The sequence below is a fragment of the Apodemus sylvaticus genome, chromosome 13, assembly GCF_947179515.1.
Source record: "Apodemus sylvaticus chromosome 13, mApoSyl1.1, whole genome shotgun sequence".
Lineage (NCBI taxonomy): Eukaryota > Metazoa > Chordata > Mammalia > Rodentia > Muridae > Apodemus > Apodemus sylvaticus.
Window position 1 is genome coordinate 9242633 of NC_067484.1, and position 21058 is coordinate 9263690.

The following is a 21058-nucleotide window of genomic DNA, read 5'->3' on the forward strand; positions in this document are numbered from 1 at the left end:
TGTGTGAACCTGTGATCGCTGCACCAAGAAGTAGCAGCACAACCATTAGAGCTCAGTATCATCACCTGCTTGACTATGAGTGGAGGCGTACATTCATAAAAAGAGTCTCTCAAAAATCCCAGGACACATGATAGACGTATGTATGTATGTATGTATATATGTATGTATGTATGCATACATATGCATGTATATGTGTGTGTATAAACAAAGAGAAGTGGTTTATTAGTCATTAAAATAGATAATGAATAAAATGTAAAATCATGAAAATATTTCAAATATTTAAAACATCTAATAATATCTTCATCGAAATGGTATTAAATGCATAACTTTTAATTTTTGTGTTTTTAATTTGTCCTCTCATATATTTTATCTTGACTGAAGTTTTCCCTTCCTCCTACCCCACAGTGCTCCCTGCCACGTATCTTCTTCTTCTCAATCTTCTACTCCTCCTTTGTCCTTCAAAACACCACAAACCTCCAAAGGATATCAACTAAACATGGCATAACACTTTCAATTCCTCTCCTCCTATTAAGGCTGGATAAGAACCCAGAGGAATGTAAAGGGTCCCAAAAGCATGCTAGAACATCAGAAACAGCCCCTACTTCCACTACTAGGAGTCCCACAAGTAAACCAAGGTATACAATCATAATATTTATGCAGATGACCCACACAGGCTCTCTGGTTGGCAATTCAGTCTCTATGATCCCTTATGTTCATAGTTCCCTGGTTAGTTGATTCTGTGGATTTTTTTGTGACATCCTTAACCCCTGTGGGTCCTACAATCCATCCTTCCCTTTTTCCATAGGATTCCCCAAGCTTTATCTCCTGTTTGGCTGTGGGTCTCTGCATCTGTCTCTACCACTTGCTGAATGGTTAGTGTTCCAATACCTCCACTGGAAGACTTGAATGGTTGCAGGAGATGGTAGATTCAGTTTCGGTATCCTCCACTACTAGAGGTTGTATCTCAGGAATTCATAGATTACTGAGAGCTTTCATTGTGCCAGGGAGTTTTCATTGTGGCAGATTTATACCTTGTCCCTGAAATGCCCCCTAATTCTAGTTGTCTCTTTCAGTACTCTCTCCCATCATCCTATCCTTACCTAATCCCTCCTGTTCCCATCCCACCTGCCCCAATTCTATTCACAAAATTAATAACTTTTAAAAGAGAGGGTAGACCTATGATAGTCATCACCAGTATTAGAAAATGAATAAAGAGATGCTACTAAAAATCTCTAGGTATGAAAATCTGGACCCATAATTGGACTTAAAATGATTAAGAAGACTTAAAATGTGCTCAGTATATATCTTGAATTATTGTAGAACTAGAAATTAATGAGATAAATTTAGAATTTGAATTCTTCAAAAACTCAGATCCTGGGCCTATATAATGTTACAAAAATTTGCTAATGAACAGCTTAACAACGTTCCCTATTATTTACAGCCTCCTCCATCAACAGAACACATGATATTTTGCAGTTGTTTATTTAAGGTGAATTATGAGGTCAGCATTATTCGATGTGTAAGTCAATATTCTAAAAAGGAAAATCAATAGGTTAAACTGTGTGAAATCTGTAAAAGCCTTATAGAAATTGCCTCATGTGATTTATAGAATAAAATGTCTTTTATAAGTTGCCGATCCCAGGCTAGGAGTTAATTTAGTTCAAGTATAAAGTCCTCTTAGGCAAACTCTTGGATTTTTAGAGAAGACAGGTATTCTAACTAGAAGACAGAGGTGGAATAAGCCATTCATTGTATTAGAATTCTCCATTGATTGGTTGATGCCCCTGGCCATGCTAATAAAGGTCAATCTTAATGTAGTCTACCAATTTGTGTACTAATATTTTGCATAAATACCTGCAACAATTCCCAGAAGTGAAATCTTAACAGCTACTGAGGGTCTTTTATCTCTATAAAGTAACACATAAACTTAATCATCATACACCAATTTGAAGAGTGTGTTAAAAAAAAAAAGTGAGGCAAATACTGCGCAAGAACATGAGAAAAACTGAATGAATTAATAGATAAAATTTACCTGTTTAATAAAATTATATGCTACAACCAATTAGGGTATATCTCAAAATAAGAGCCTTCTTTTTCAGACTTCATCAGTTCAATTTACTTTATTAGAAGTAAATTCATGTGACTTTATTTGCCAATATGAAAAAAATACCATTTTATATTTCAATGCCCATTAATGATAAAAGTCCATCAGCACATAGCTATAGAAAAGAAATTCTTCGAAGTAATACAAATCATCCATCAAATTACAGGCAATCTGGTACTTAATGGGGAATGACCAGATGACTTAACCATATGATACTAAGTCAAGGTTGTTCCATTTCATCACTGTGTTCGCCTGAGATGGAAAGGTCACATAATGAAGTAGGGACTGAAAAAGATGTAGAAAATGTTCTAATTTCAAATGAGGTGCTAACATTGCCAATAATAGAAGAATAAGTTGGGTATGTAAAAATATGCAAACCAGCTATAAAAATACCATAAATCTAATAACTGAACTTGTAAAGCAGTCAGGATACATACAAGGTCAGCATACAAAAATCAATTATATATCTGCATATTCAAAGTAAGCTATTAATACTTAATTTCTAAAAGCAGAATCATTTATAAACACTTGAAAATGGAATAATCGAGTTCCTTCCCAACAAAACTCATATAGGATCTATATCCTAGAATACTTTCAAAATTCTGATGAAATAAATCACAAAAAGCTTATGTAATTAGAGATACCTTCAGGGTTCATAAGTTATAATATTCAGCACAGAAACCCTCAAAAACCCCACTTGAGGCAACAAATGTAATTACTATCAAAATCCTAGCACAAAATTTTTGTAGCTGTACTCACAGAGTTGTAAGTTTGATATGGATGGGAAAGGTAATCAGAACTGCCAAGACAATTTTCAAATGGAGAATTAAATTCAGGGCTCTCATTGACTGATATTAAGGTCTCCTCTGAAACTATTATAACCCAGCCATTGGGAAGCTGGAGAAGGATAGACAGGCAAATTAATAGCACAGAATACAGACCAAAATAGACTCACAGATATGGATGAAAGCTTCCTAGATAGTTGATAAAAATCATTTCAATGTGGAAAGGATAAACATTTCAATTTACATTTTACAAAAAAGTAGGCATTTATTTACCAAAACATGATAACCAAAACTTAAATGGCACTCTCCTCCAGAAAAAATTATCTCATGATAGATTAAAATAAGAGGGAAGCTGCTGAAAAATAATAACAAAAATCTATTATAGTGATTTAGGTAAAATATTTTCAGATTTGAAAAGCAGTATGGGACTCGAATGTAAAAAATACATTTCAAATGGAGTTTTATTAACATTAAAAAGACTCAGTGCAAGAGTATAGGGGAATTCCAGAACAGAAGTGGGAAGGGGTGGATGGAAGAACGGGGGGACGGAAGAGGGCTAATGGGACTTGCGGGGAGTGGGGACCCAAAAAAGGGGAAATCATTTGAAATGTAAATAAAAAAATATAGCAACAAAAAATAAAAATAAAAAAAAAATAAAATGAAAAACATGAAAAAAAACATTTGGTGAAAAAGATTGACCATTGAGAGGAAGAATACTTGATTTTTGCATTATAAAGACATTTGAAAAGCACATTTTAATAACTAATAATAGTCATATAGAGGCTAAAAACTTAGTGCTAGGGTAGAGGCAACATAAAATAGTGTTAAAGATTTGACTACATGTTATGACTAAGAAGATAGAGCAAATGAGAACATGATGGCTGTGCCTCCAGTGATGGCTCAGGGTTTAAGAATACTTCTGGCTCTTACTCTTGCTCAGTACTCAGACCCTATTTAAAAATACAAACATTTTTAATACCAACTTGAAGAAACTGGGTCTTTCATTTGCCTCATACTAGCACACACACACACACCATGGCAAATGGTCACACAGATGCATTTCCATATATAAATAAAAACAAGTAAAAATCAATTAGAATTCAGATTAAACATGCTAAAACCCTACTGCAAACCTTACAATGCAATTAAAATAACAGACGAATCCCAAGAACAGACAGTAATGCATTATCAAAGTAACTTACAGAAAACTGGTTAGAACGGGGAAATTAGATTACCCTCTAACATTATTTAGCTATGATTGATTTGATTATGAAAAACATAAACTATCATGTAAAACAATAATCACTCTGATGGGGTGTATTTCCACGTGCATCAAAAACTGCCCATGAAAATATATAGATCACTATTACTTAAGTTCTAGTCATAGCTATCAATTTTGAACAGGTCACTAATATTTTTTGACCTAGGGCTGGCTCATGAAACTATGGTACATCTATGAACTAGAATAATCCTTAGTTATTAATAGAACCTCTTTATAGGTCTGTATGCAACATTTACATGATAATGACACTCAACAAAAATAACTTTGCGGGTATACATACAGTAAGGATGTATCTAAGGTATATTAGATGGAATGTAAGAAGCCAGTTTTGAAAACCTATACTTCCCCAGAGCTTGAAGAACTAAACCACCAACCAAAACGTACACATGGAGAGACCCATGGCTCCAGCCACATATGTTGCAGAGGATGGCCTGAGAAGGCTCCATGCCCCAGTGTAGGGGAATGCCATGGCAGGGAGGCAGAAGCTGGTGGGTGGGTGGGAGAGCATCCACATAGAAACGGGGGGGGGGGAGGGAGATGGGGGGGAGAATGGGATAGGGAATTTCCAGAGGGGAAACAGGGAAAGGAGATAACATTTGAAATGTAAATAAATAAAATATCCATTAACAAAGGGCGAAAAAACTTATACCTCTTGTCCTTCAAATTAGATTCAGTTCTTAAAAAATTAACAGTGACAATGTTACAAAATACAAAATACCAGAATATACTGTAATGAGAATGGATGAATGCATTTTGAATTGATGTTGCTGCTCTGGATCATTAACTCTAAACATTCCTACAAAGATCTTTGGTTGTTCTAATATGTGTATGAATGTTTAAAAGTCCACCTTACTGTTAAGTAATTTAAATATAATGAAGTTTTTCATGCAAGTGAACTTTAACAGTAGTTGTTTTTCACTCTCAGATTTGCTTAACATACTGTGATATCTTTAATACTTATTCATGACACTAGACATGACTGGAGATCTGTAGTGATTAAAGTAGAGTGACATTTTTTATAAACATGTCATGCTTTCTCTACCCATCTATCTACCTACAAGCATTTCAGAAACAGAAAATGGAATGGTGGTTTTAGTCCCTTGTCATCTCCCCATTCTTTAGCTTCTAGTTCTTTAATTGGAACAAAGCTTCAGATTAACAAATTATTAAATTCTAGAGACCTATAGTACAATGTAGCACTGATCATTATCCGAGTTGTAAGGTATACATAAAACTTACATGAGAGTAGGATAGGCAGCTGGCTGACCTGCTCAGATACCTCTCATGCCAAGATCCAGAGCTTTGAATTGGCCCATCTCAATATCTACCCCATTGATGAACTCCAGAAGTCCATGAAGGGGACAGTCATGAGAAGGGGACTTAAAAATCAGGTAAGTTGTTAAAGTACCTGACTTCTAAGCATGAGGACCTAAGGTCAGCCCTCAGAAGTCAACGAAGGCAGACAGAATTTCAGGAATTCAAGGTCAGTATAGTCTACATAATGTACCCCAGTTGACAGTCATTTATTGTTACACTAAAACAAATGTTTACTTCTATAAATTCTTAGTTTAAAAGTATCATATGAGACAGTCTTTGCTGTCCTCCGAAATTTCATAAGCCTCTTCTGTTTGCATTATTTTTTTAGGTCTTCATACCAACTAAGTCCCATAGAATCCTCCTCATTGTCCTTTTATCCAAAGTTCCAACAGTTACACTGTCCTCTCCTGACCCAACATTATCATTTCCTTCACAGTGATACCCAAACGTTTGGTACCTATTTCTCTTCCAGCTTGTTTTCTGTTTATGCTAAACAATGACTAAAAGCAGTTTGGTAGAGCTTAGAAAATATTTGGCTTACAAATGACAGTCCATCAACGGAAGCCGCAGTAGGAACATGAAGGCAAGAATTGAGGCAGAAACTAGGTAGGACTAATGCTTCCTGGATTGGTTTTCAGGGATTGTTCAGCTTTTGTTCTTAAACAGACCAGGGACATGTGGCTAGGAACAGTCCCACTCACAGAGGGCTTGAGCTATTGTAAAAATAATATATCAACTAGCCAGAAAAATAATACCCTGAAGACATGATGCCTGAAAGTCAACATGAGGCAATTACTCAGAAAGGGTCCCTCTTCACAGATGTGTAAAGTTGTCAATCAAGATTAGCCAGCAGGAGTTTCCAGCACCAATGTCATTCACTTCACAATCACATGTGCTTGGGTATTCAAATATCCTATTAAGTAAGCCACCATTTTCTAATACCCAGACTCTAAAGATTAAAACACACTTTGTAACAGTGAGTGATGATACAGGTGGTAAGGTAGGTGTGAGAGTTCTCAGACTGAGATATAGGCTGAGGCAGGAAGATAGCCTGGAACTGAAAAGCTAAATGGGGTATGGAGTGGGTTCTAGGATATCTTGGGCTTTAGAACATCCCTCAAACATAATAAACAAACAGAAGTATTTGGAAAATAATAGTACTCTTATTGTTACCTTCTTAATCTTTGTTTATCTGAGAGCTGAAAAAGGCATTAATATGACTTGATGACTGCCTCTATTATCTCATACTGACCAATGGAATCCTAAAACTAACTGAAAAGTAGTTTTAGGAAGTCTGTTTCTTTGGAAAAATTTGAACATGAAATGCATTTTGATCTGCACAGGTTTTTATTTTTTCCCCCTCGTTTTCCATTTCAAACGTTTCAGATGCCTTTTCATGTTCCGTCCCCATAGCGGGCAGTCTCAGATGTGTTCCATTTTAGAATTGTGAGGCTCTTTGAATGCCATTATTCAAAGTAAAACGGAATGAATTTGAGAGTTGTGAACTAACATGAGGTGAAAAAAAGTATTTCAGAGGAAAACCTGTGATGACTTTTTTTCCTCAAAAATTTATTCAAAGATGTCTCAAGTGGCTTGATCCCTCTATTCACAGGAGCCAGTCTTATGGATGTGAACCTGAAGCCCTGCAGGGCTCTCCAGCCATACAGCCAGTGTTGATTTGTATTCTATAAATGGGAGCAAAACTATATGAGGCTCTTTCCTCTTCCAACAAAACACAATTGTTCTGACAGGCAGGGTGGGATTAGTACAATCTCTACAAACTAGCCTACAGGAAGAATTCATTCACAATCCTGCATATATGTCTAGGTTCATTTTTAATTCTCAAAATATATCAGTATAAAGCACTGTGCATTATGGTAGACAGATACCTTCACAGCATGCATTTGGCTACCAAGGCCTTTTACCCCCAAACAACAACATGATATTTTACCTGTGTGTACACAATGTAAAGTAGCTTACTTTAGACTGAAAAGTGTATGGTATAAAGTCCTGAAGAAGTCCATGTGAGTGAAAGGAAATGTATATGGGAAGAGATTTTGCATGAAAGCATCATTTTACAATTAGAGAGGGTGAAGTGATAAGGATAATATTTTACAAAAAAAATTAGGCCTGAATTGGAGCAGCCATCAAAAGGGGGAAAGCACATTTATGTGAGCTTCTTTAAAACTGAAAGGAAAAAGATATCTCTCATTATTCAGAATATAATGTAGTGGAAGACTGGAAAACTTGCCTCACTTTAAGGCAATGGTTCTCAGCTTGGGGGTTGCAATTGCTTTGGAGCCAAATACCTGTTTCATAGGGTCACATATCAAATGTTATGAAGTAGTAATTAAAATAGTTTTATGAGTAGGGTCACCACAGCATAAAAAATTATATTAAAGCAGCAGCATTAGGAAGGTTAGGAACCACAGTTTTAATGTGAAAGGTAGTGTTATTACATTGCTTATAGGACTAAGGAGAATATAGACAATAGACCATAAAGGATGGTGATAATATTAGCTAAATATATTAATGAAGACTAATATTCATTAATAAAGATATTTAGAAAGACTGTAAGACCAAGAAGATCAGAAGATCAGAGATTGTACCTCTCAGAAAGTATATCCATAAAGTCTCACTGACATGTCTGGCAAACATGAGCTAAACACAGATTACAAAATAGCTCTCCAGTACTTTCCTGCTCTGATAACAGATACTGTCAAGAGGGAATGCAGTCACTTATAAGTGGATATTAGCCTAGAAGCTCTGAATACCCAAGACATAATTCACATATCAAATGATTCCCAAGAAGGAAGGAGAGGGCCCTGGTCCTGGAAAGGCTTGATGTAGCAAAGTAGGGGATTACCAGGACAAAGAAATGGGAGGGGTTGATTGGGGAATGGGTGGAGAAAAGAGGGCTTATGTGTCTTATGGGGATGGGGGAGTGGGGAGTTGGGGGGCTGGGAGGGTGGGGGGATGGGGGAGGGGGGGAGGGGGGAGGTAAGGTGGGGGGGGGTGGGAGGTGAGGGACTGCAAAAGGGAAAATCATTTAGAATGTAAACAAAGAATATAGAAAACAAAACAAAACCAAACCAAAACAGAACATCAGCTTCTGAGTTCATCAAGGTTAAATTTCTCCAGGTAAATCAATGAGACTCCTGAGGTCCAGGGAGGTTTTTATTTCCTTAGATGGCTCTAAAAACAATCTAGGACCAACTGATATAGTATTCTCCTAGAAAGAATATTCTCATGTTCTGCTTTCTCTCACAAAATTTGGACACAGTTTGTAGGTTGGAAATGGCAGTGATTTGGTCGCCAGAAGAAATATCTGTCATTGGTAGCCAAGGACATAGAGGAAATGGTTTATCAGATGACACTGTTGACTGTAATGTTGAACTGTGTGTTATCTACAGTCATTTTAAAAAACAAAAATAGACTTTGAGAGCTCTTGCCAGATTCTTAAATATACTACAGATAAAGACCATACTTCTTTTATATTTGTGATTGTTTAATTACAACTTTCTCTTAGTTTACAAACCAGTACATTCATTTGTTTCACTAGCATCCATGCCATATTTAATTGAATTAAATTCTATGAGACTATTGTACCAATTGAAACTATTTGGCCACATAGGTGAGAACACCCTTAAGTCACCTTTCTCTCAAGTACATTATCAGCAGGGGTATGTAGAGTAGTCTACAATTGCTAGTGGAAGACAAAGGTCTACAAATTCGGTTTGAGGAGGGGACACATGCTTTTTGTTATTGCAGATAAAACCTGAGAAAAGTCAACATGAAGACTTCATTTGAGCCACACTTTCAGAGGTTTTAACCCATTGTTAACTGGTTCATTTTTATGCAAATTGCCCCAGGGAGGGGATCACAATAGAGAGAAGTGGTGGAGCAAAGATGTTCATGTTTTAGAGGTAGGAAAGCAAAGAGTGCTGGAACAAGTGACAAAGAAGAGGATGGATAGCTGGAGCCCATGAACTGTTGTTACCCATTAGAAATGCAAAATGCCACTATATTTCTTGATCTATTCCACAAAACACACATGAAGTACTAACTCATTGGTTGGCCTTTTCAGAGAACTCAGGCACATTGACTAAAACATTTTATATTCTGTGTGTCTTATCCACCACACAGTAGATGCTGGAATTAAAGTCAAAAGGGTACATAATATTAAAAAAAAAAAAAAAAAAAAAAAAACGGACACCGTAAGTATTGTCATCATACAGAGAAAGGCCTGGGTCTCTGCACATGGACAATGAATGTTTCCTAGGAACAAATTAAGTAAATAACCTCACATATTTTAATTTTGCTACCATTTTATAGTCTAAGATAATGTCGATAATAGTCACCAACAATATTCACATAAGTTTTCCTTGGATATTTCGGACCAAAAGTACTATGCATACATGTTTTAGACTGTCTCCATGAGAGTTATATAGATGGTGTGTGTGTGTGTATGCGTGTGTGTGTGTGTGTGTGTGTGTGTGTGATTTGAAGGGCCACCCATGCTTGTTCTGCACTATACTACATACCACTAAATTTACATGTATATTCATATATGCATGGAGATGAAAGAGGTAATATTTTTAATGTTGTGGTTTTGTTTTACTTTGTTAGTCTACAAATATTATGTTTATTTAAAATGGCAATTTTACAATTTGATTAACCAGGATGTTCTTTCACTGTTCTATACTCATTTTTCCTTTCCAGTGCCTCCAGAATCATTCCCTTCGTCTAATTATAAAAAGGACCTGCACTGCATTTACATCTCTGTATCATTTATTAAAGTTAAAACTCAAGGGAAACACCATTGATGTGAACTTTGGTATTGTCATATGTAAAACTTAACAAAAATGAGGCTAATAATATAAAACAATAGAACAGCATCTTGGAACTAACGTTTGCTGTTTTTATGTCTTAGAATAAAACTCCCTCCCCTGATGCATGCCTATACTTTTAATGTTTTGTTCTGTCCAATTATTAATGTGATATTCCGTTGCTATTATAGTATTATCAGCATCAACCACAGTGTTATTGTTATGTAAGGAAAAGCAATAACCTTACATAACATAGACCTTCAGACATCCTCAATAACAACACACTTTTCATTGAAGTGAATATCTCAAGAGCTCCATAACCATTAATGCTAAAGTTAGAAGCTTTCATTTTTCTTACAAATGACATCTAACTGATTCAGAGTTTTTCTTTACATATATCCCTTTTGTGGAAAATCAATGCATTTCAATGAGAATTCTAATAATCCCTAAGTATTGTTATTAGATTTGCTTTGTTACAAGTTTAGTGTGTCCTTGAATGGTCTGGAAGAGAGAATATGTGCATAGATCCTTATCATGTATTCTTCAGAATTTGAGGCATATTGAAAATTTTATTTAATACTGACATTTATATGTGGAGTGTTTTCAGGTAATATTATATAAAACTGTACATAGCTCCTAATTTTCCTAATTCATTCAGATATTTCATAGTGCTTCATGATATCTTGAATTATCAGTTTGATAGGAAAACAAGACTGAAATAATAATGTAATAGTACCATTAAAGTATTTATGTAATCACACCCCTAAAAACCTGATTACACATCATTACAAATATCTATGATGCTTCAATATTAGCATTATTTTATCTGATTTATACTTAGAAAACAGCATATGACATTTAAAACCATTGAAGGAAGAACAATGCATACTACTATAATTTCCATGCTTTTAAGTGTATAAAAACTGTACTTTCTTTATAAGAAGTATGTGTATTTTAATATGGAAACAGAAAAATCAAAATGCCTAATGTTTAAATATTGAGAGAAAATAGTAATTTGAATATATTTGGGAGTAAATAGTATTTAAATGGACTAAAAACTTATAAAGGAATATAACAAAATTAATAGCAGCTAACTTAATTTATGTTGAAACATAAATATCTATCATTATAGTAATGCTCCAACAGAAACAGTGATATGTCCTAAACCATGATAAAATAATATGAAATATAGTGAAGGAAAGAAAGCTACCCTTGACTTAATTTTTCTTTTACAATTTTAGCCAAGCTGCTGCTTAGTGGTATTATCAAGAAAAGGCATTTATTTTCATGTGTAGTATAGTTCTTTATCACAAATTGTAGAGTGTTAGAGTAAGATAGATGTAAAGTTTAAGTTGCCTAATTTTGCAATTCCTTTCCTGCACAAGTATAAAGTTTAAAACATAACATCCTTTTCTAGGACTACAAGCGATATTACCAATTTTCTTCATTATAGCTAGATGCAAGCACTGGGCAAAGCCTTAATTTCTATTCCTAATGAAGACATTTATATTGAAGGTAATTGTAACACTTTATGCACAAATATTTGTTTTATAATTCAAGTAACTGATGGAAATTAAGGAGATAAGGCAAATCATGATGATTTTGACAAATTGTACTTTAAGATTTGTCTACAGTTGTCAGTGAGGGGATCACTCATAGATACTGAAACACATGAATATGCAGAACCTTCTTTAAAAATCTTATTTTAGAGTGTGGAAATAGGTTTCCACTGTTAGGTAACCAGTGCTTCAATGAAATTTCCATTGTTTATTATTGTCAAAGAGGCAACTGATTGTCAGAGTCTATCACTGAAAGTGTGCATGATACATTTTACTTTTCATTATAATAAAAAATATTGACTATCAAAGACATAGAGCAGTTATTAGGTATTGCTTTAATTAGTTAATTAATTAATCAATTTTATATCCTAAAAGCTGACCCTTCCTCCCAAACCTCCCTCATACAGTTTCTACCTCCATCACCCCACTACCTTCTTCTTTGAGAAGGTGAAGGTCTCTACTAGGCATCCTTCCATCTTGGCACATCAATTCTCTCCAGGGCTAGGTATATCCTCTCCTACTGTGGCCATACCCTAACCTTAACCCTAACCCTTAATCCTAATCTTAACACTAATTGTAACACTAACCCTGAACCTAAACTTAACCCTTAAATCACACATCAGACTCTATACATTAATAGCAGGAAACTTTAACACTCCACTCTCAACAACTGACAGGACATGGAAACAAAAATTAGAGAGAAAAATAATGAAATTAACAGAGGTTGTAAATCAAACATATCTAATAGATATGTACAGAATATTTCATCCAAACACAAAAGATATACTTTCTTCTCAGCTCCTCATGTAACCTTCTCCAAAACTGACCATAGAATCTGTCAAAATGCAAGACTCGAAATACAAGATTGAAACAACCCATTGTACTTTATCAGATCACCAATGATTAAAATTGGACTTCAACAACAGTTTAAGTGAAAAAGAATGCCTTCTTACCCATGAAAGCTGAACAACTCTCTACTCAACGACCACTGGGTCAAAGAAGAAATAAAAAAAAAATCATAGACTTTCTAGAATTCAATGAAAATGAATGCACATCATATCCCAACTGTGGGATACAATGAAACTGGTGATAAGAGGAAAGTTCACAGCACTAAGTACCTTCATAAAGAAATTAGAGAAATCTTATACTATTGATTTAAAAGTACACATGAAAGCTCTAGAAAAAAATTAAGCATACACACCCAAGAGGATTAGATATCAGGAAATAATCAAAGTTTGAGCTGAAATCAGAAACAAAGAGAACAAGACAAAGAATCAAAGAAACCAAGAACTAGCTGGTTCTATGCGAAAATCAACAAGATAGACAAACGCTAAGTTGAACTTACCAAAAGGCAGAGATACAGTGTTCAAATTAACAAAACCAGAAATGAAAAGGGAGATATAACAACAGAAACTGAGGAATTTCAAATAATTATTTGGTTTTGCTTCAAATGCTGTACCCACAATATGGGAATATCTAAAAAAAAAAAATAAAATAAAATGGATGGTTTTCCTTTTTATATATAAATATATTTTTTATTCGATATACTTTTTATTTACATTTCAAATGATTTCCCCTTTTCTAGTCCCCGACTCCCCGAAAGTCCCATAAGCCAACTTCCCTCCCCCTGTCCTCCCACCCACCCCTTCCCACTTCCCCATTCTGGTTTTGCTGAATACTGCTTCAGTGAGTCCTTCCAGAACAAGGGACCAATCCTCCTTTCTTCTTGTACCTCATTTGATGTGTGGATTATGTTTTGGGTATTCCAGTTTTCTAGGTTAATATCCACTTATTAGTGAGTGAGTGTATACCATGATTCACCTTTTGAGTCTGGGTTACCTCACTTAGTATGATGTTCTCTAGCTCCATCCATTTGCCTAAGAATTTCATGAATTCATTGTTCCTAATGGCTGAGTAGTACTCCATTGTGTAGATACCACTCCTGGGCATATACCCAGAGGATTCCCCACCATGTAATAAGGATACATGCTCTACTATGTTCATAGCAGCCCTATTTATAATTGCCAGATGCTGGAAAGAACCCAGGTATCCCTCAACAGAAGAGTGGATGCAAAAAATGGATGGTTTTCTAAGTAGATACCACTTACCAAAAGTAGTCCAGGACCAGATAATTTGCATGGACACTTAGCCAGAGCCAGGCTCTTTGCATGGCACTTTGCATACTGGCAGTTTCCAGGAACTGGAAAATTAAAAAACAAGTCATTTTCAGGCTTCAGTACAGTGGTGATATTCAAATATAAAATAAAATCATCCTAGTTTGGAGACTCTAAACAATATGGGAAGGTCTTAAGCATACTTTGTCTTGGATGAAAGAAAGCACATCACCACAGCAGCTAGAAAAAAACAAGTATACATCTTTCAGCCTTCACTTGAGAAAGCCTAAACACCAAATCTTTACCTTTGATGCCAGGCCAGAGTGGATTGAGTGCTGTGGGCTCAGAGTAATGGAGTATGGAGCACTAAATGCAAATGGTGCCAGGAAAAAAATGTGACAGTGAAATGTGCTTCACCTGGGTAGGAACTAAAATAGCATATGTTTGTCAAAACCTACAGAAGTGAGGACTTAAGGGATAGCTTTTATCAATATAAATTTTGACTTAGTTAATAAAAATGAAATACTAGGTATTAGATAGGTAAATAACAAAATGCTTTGCAATGCAAGTAAAGTACTCAAAAATAATCCAATTCAAATTCATTTTTTAATCTTTCACTGAAAATATTTAAATAGCATTGATCACTGTTCTTATGTTATCTGCAGTCACTAGCTTCATTAAATTTTTGTTCTCAAGACTTATTCTAGACCTTTTTGTCAGAGGTCATATCAAAAGTAATGTGAATTTATACTAGACCTTCTATGTCCAAGTTCATAACAAAGTAATGTGTGATGAGGTAATTAAATGCTTCCTAGCTACCAGAACTAAATAAATCATGCTTCAGAAAGACTTTCACAGAATAATTATAGTTCTCTAAGATGTTTTCCATTTTTGGGGGGCAGTAAAGACACACACTCACAAAAATAGTGTAATCATTAAACATTGAAGAAAACTATTTTACAATATTAGTATAAATAGAAGAAAGATGAATATAAATATTATTTTTTATCATAGGACAATAGATGACTACATATTATTTTGTTGTCAAGTAGGTAAAATCTATTTTAGTAATTCACTGTTTTTTTTTACTTATGTGTAGTTATACCTAAATTTATATGTGAACAACTTATGATAGTTTGTATTAAAACAAAGTACTAAAACTATCTAAATTTATAAGCAAAACACATCGACTTTATAGATTTAGCTCCAGGTAAAATGTAAAATTCAACAGTAGAAACTGTATGTCCACATGTTGTATAGGAATGCATAATTTACTGCTAAATTGACCTTACCTCAAAATATGGCATTTTCTAGACTATTTTTTCTTGTCCCATTGCTAAAAAACAATTATCCTATTAGTCAAGACACTTACTCTAATTTTCACCAAGATCTCTCATAAGTCAAAAAAGTTGAGGCTTTATTCTTCTTACTACTAAAATAGCTCAATATAAAATGTTCATTGAACCCTTCTTGTATCACTGTAGTAAGAACCAGAGCATATTGTGTTATCACGTATGTCCACTACCCTTGACATGCTTTGACTAAATACCACAGTACAGTAGGTTAATGAAGATTAAGTAGAATAGAAATGACCAGTTCAACATTGAGATGAAAAATTAATTTTCTTCAGATGTTCATTAAATAAAAATGAAATTGATGCTCCTGTTATGATTATCAGTTAAATGTGACTCTTCAGTATACCTTGAAGTCACCAAGAAATCCTATGAGAGGAGCAGAGTGGGTTATGGAAAATTTATCCTTCGAGAGTAGAACTACTGTATTTAATACAGCCTCTACTGAAGAAATTTGTGTGATTGTGATCCAGCTACTTTACTTTCCTAGGGCTCAGTTTCTATAGCTGTTAAGATGAATGACAATGCTATATTGGAAGTCACTTTTACATTTCAAGTTCAAGGAAATACTGAATGCACAAATAATTTGTGCAAAGTTATTTTAGGTATTTCTATGAGGCATTGTTGAAATGTGATTAATTTTCTAAGAAACAGGGCCTTGTAATATGAACAGACCTCATGCTCTCCCTGTAAATCCTTAGAAAACCAGGAAAATGTAGTTCTCCTCCAGAAAAAAAGGGGGGGGGAGGAGTCTATTCTGCAGGAATAGTGGGCATGACCAGGGTCTCTGTAGACTCTCCCAATTCTCAGGTCAGCACACTCTGAGTCATAGCTCTCACATTTGCCTGAGTATATGCATCAATGTTTGTGAGGATACAAATATAGTATTAGTTTTCTCCTAAAAATATTTTAGTACTGTGTGCATGTGGAGGATGCTGCCTACACACATGAGTGTACAAACATGCAGACATACATGAGTGTACAAACATGCAGACACACATAAGTGTACAAACTTGCAGACACACATGAGTGTACAAACATGCATACTCAGAGAGAGACAAAGAGAGGGGTGAATGGAGGGAGGGTGAGAGAAAGAAAAAGAGAAAGACAGACAGACAGAGAGATGATACAAATGTGGTCTAATATAGAAGTATACAAGTCAGAGGAAAACTTTGTATAATTAGTCCATGCCTTACACTCTTAAGAGAGGCTCAGTGATTGGATACTTGTGCCCAGGCCTTAAAGAGAGGAAGAAGAACCTCCATCAGCTGAGCCATGAGTGGCAGCCCCTATTGCTTGGTATTTGAATAGTTTTTGCCATGTGCTTGCTTGTTTGAATTTTTCTAATGTAGAACTTTGACTAAAACAACTACCCACCTCATATGTTTCACATATAAAATAATAAATATATGATGATAAATAATAATCATCACTGCATATAATCATCCTTCATTTACTATGCCTGGTAATGTGGTGATGGCAAGTGTACACTCAGAGCTATCTAGCAATAGATAGCAATAGATCAGCATAACATTTATTGTTATGCAATAACTCTAATAATATATATATAATACAGTTATATATATATGTATATATATATATAATATATATATACATTGTAAGTACTCTACTTGTGAACTGACATCATTTTATAAATTTTATAAAAAAAGGTTAATCAGAGGTTTAGACCATTATTATCATAGTAGGGTGTATGGCATACAGGTAGACACTGGAGCAGCAGCTAAGCACTACATTCTGATTTGCAGACACACAGACAGACACACAGACAGACAGACACAGACACAGACACAGACACACACACACACACACACACACACACTCACACAGAGATGCAATGCAGAAAAGTGATGTATATTCCACTAACATGAAATAACTCTGTAAGATGATATTTTCTCATGTAGGTCATCATAGTCTAGTATCATTTTATGCATGTGGTATAAGCTTTTATTATTATGGTTTACTTCAGTTTGTACCTTCCTCTTCTGAAAAAGTAAGGTATGGAATATCTTCTATCCTCAAACTAGAATCTGGTTCCCAATCTCTTCTTTGCTCTGGGTTTTCTGTCTCTTATGGTGTCATTCAAATTATCTGATTGGTTTTGGTGGTGGTTGTTGGTGAAGTGCATGCATTTCTGCTCAATTTATGTCTCTTCAATTATAATATCTTATATATCATTCTGTGTCCTGTTTCTTCTTTATTATGTCATGTATTACCCAAATTCAAGTATATGATCATTGCTTAAAAGCTATCACTTAGCATATCTAAATATCAGCATATATATCTTTATATATCATGTATATGATACATAAAGATAGTGATGATGGTGGTTTTACTAGTTATATTTGTTGTAGTTTTATTTTGTTGGTAATTGTTAATCTGAAATAAAAGCTCAAATATGATTATTGTATATGAGTGGCATGCCACAAATACCTTCAAGGTTTAATTTAGAATGAAAGAAAGGAAATGAAAGTGCATAGTTACAAAAAATAAATATAAAACATCCCAGGGGTGGTGAGGTCATGGATCCTAGGAGAGAATCTACTACTGAGATGGCAAATCTTTTAAGTTCACATTTCATTTTAGAGAACCTGATCTAAGTTTGAGCTCAGGTAAACTAACAGGCTGGTACCTGGCACTAGTCTCCAAGTTGCCCCCCTAACAAGACCATCATCTCCAAGTTATACCCTCCAATCTCCAGGTTACACCCCTTATCTCCAGCTTACACTCCCAAGAAGACTAGCATTTCCAGATTATACCCCGCCCCAACAAGACTAGCATCTCCATGTTATACCCTCAACAAGACCAATGTCTTCATGTTATTCGCTCAACAAACCTACACCAGCCCACGCCCTGCCTAATGACTACCAATGTGGAGGAGAACAAAAATTAAATTTATGATATGGTTTCCAGCACCAGCCAATTATGCTAAAGGCCACAGTAGCTTTCCAATTAGATGCTTGCACATGTATTCCCTGCTTGCTGATTATTATAAAGCCTTACCCAATATACATTTGGGCCTCCTCTCTCCACCAAAATCATCCTGGGTGACAAAGTTGTGTTGGGGGAAGGGGGAGCAAGCTAGCTGGAATAGAATAAAGGCCCTGGTGTGAGTTGCATCAGATAATCTCCTGTCTGTTTTTTTGGGATCACTAACACTTTCCTGTCACAACACTACAATCTTTTGGGAAGAGCTCAATCTTCTTTGATAGTAGTTCAGCCTCAGCAAGCACCAAATATGATTCAGCAGCTGCAGATGAGTCTTCTAGGCAGCCAGACACCAGGCATGAACCAGCAACTACAGACCCATCCTTCTAGCAAGCAGATAACAGGCAGTTATAGTTCAATTCTGAAAAAATGGCCAGGCTTGCTAACTGGCCTGAGATGAGGCCACAGAAGGGCAAGCTGCCCCAGGAGCCTTAAAAACAGTTCTTGGGCAATTGGCTCTCAATGTGGGAGTTATCACAAGTTGAACTCAACAATGCTATATAAGGTGAACAAATACATGAGTGTCATGAGTAAAGTATAAAGAGGCAGAGAAAACTGAACCAATGCTCAGTGCTCATCTCCCACTGTCTGTTTATTTATACGTCTTCATCAAGTGTCATTTCCTGTGTTGGCTATACATCCTTCTACCTGTGTCCGCTTCAGGGAAACAGTCTTTCATGTGTTTGCTTTAGCAAGATATCCTTTCACCTGTCTGCCCCAGAAAAACATAATTTGATATAACTTTCCAAAGAAACTAGAAGTTTCCACTTCAGAGGGCCAAAAAGATTGTAAGAGCCAAGGACAGGATATGTGCTATGAGATTGTTTTCTGTATTTGAAAGGGATGCTGCAAACATGAATTCATGATAGACATGATGGCATAAACAAGACCCACACAATGACACTTTTGGCACACCATTATGGATGGGGTAATATTATAAGGCCCCAACCCCAGGTGAAGATTTAGGGACAATTACTGATTTAAAGAGTGGCAGAATTAGGGAGGAATGTCTTCCGATGAGCCCCTTAATTGCTTATTCAGTACTAAGTGGTCAGTCCTAAATCCATAAATATTCAATCAGTCCTAACTAGAATCACCAGGTTATATTTATACACCCCCACACACACTCACAAATTATTTAAAGCTATGAATTCAATATCAGGGATGCAACATTTACAGTCTGGAAGGAGAGAAAATATATGTGAATATAATACCCATATATGATATTCAATTTTTAAATAAAATAAATATCAAAAGGGAGAAGTAAAACCACAAATATCTACCTAGTAGGTGCACAAAATATTCTTAACAACTGGGACTAAAATATTCATGTCAGTTGCAATCATTGTTTCTGTAACTGATTTTGTGCCCTTCATTGGTATTTATAACACCATTTCTCCAGTACCCATTTTACATTTGCTCTACCCTCAAAAGCATTTCAATGAGTCTCGGTTCTTTACTTTAATGAGTGGCTCTTTTCAGTTTTGAAGGGTCTGGACCATTTTTCATCCTTCCTGTATTACACTGTTAAATTTCCATTAACCAACTCAGTTATATGAGTTGTTAATAGCATGAGATTCCCTAAAGGCCTGCCAACATTCTAGTCATGCTCTTTCTTACCTCTTCTGTACAGAAATCTTCCATTTTCCCTTGGTGGTTGGATCAATCACACCTTCTAAGACTGATATTTCTTCCTTAACCATTTTACTCATGGGAAACAGGAACCTAAGAGGGCTAGGAGGAAGTACTCCAATTCATTGGAATGTTTATTATGCCTTCAGGCAGAAACAGTCCTCCTTCTGGAACTAAAACTTCTAGGCTTACACAGAAGAAAGTGGTGGCAACAGGAAGCAAGATTGCTCTGGTGGGTTGCTATCGAAGATAGTGATGCCACTACCATTTCTACTTCTTTGTTTCCTGGGCCCCTGAATCTTGGCTACAGGAGAACCAATCCATTTTTTGGACAATGATTTAAAACATATAAAGCCTTATGGAGAGCCCTGCATTCTCAATCTATTGCCACCAACTGCTTCCTAAGTTGCATCTTTAAAAGGACATTCCACTGTTTTGTCTGTCAAGTTTGCTGCTTTGGGGGACAATGAGGCACATGCTAAGACGAATACATACAATGTCAGGAGCCACTGTCACAGTTCTTTAACTGGGTATTGGGTTCCTTTGTCAGAATCAATGCTTTGTGGATAATTGTTGCTAAACGTATTTCCCAGAGAGAGACATAAGCAATGTGTACTCATTCTTTTAAGGTGGAAATAATAAATGAACAGCATTCTGGGAAAATTGTGGAGAGCCAGTAAGTTCATTGGGCTTCCTTGCAGTGCATAGGTAAGTTACTTACAGGTATCTGGACAATCCTCAAACCATGTAAAACTGGAATGTTTAGCCAACAGGGGTGAGGCTTCTCTATATACACATGGATAGAGCACTCATTCACACAATACACTCTTTCTATACACACACATACACACACACACACACACACAAACACACACACACACACACACACACTTTAGCCCCTCTGCCAAGACATGTACAGTAATGGTAGGAATCAGTTGTCTACTATACAAGGAAAGGTGGGTATAAAAATCTCTCAACAAGCCCAGCTGGGATGGTGGTCTGTTGACGGGAAACACATCTGAATGCTCCAAGATGGCAGTTGCTTGCCTCAGAAGATGGTAACTCACAAAAATAAGGC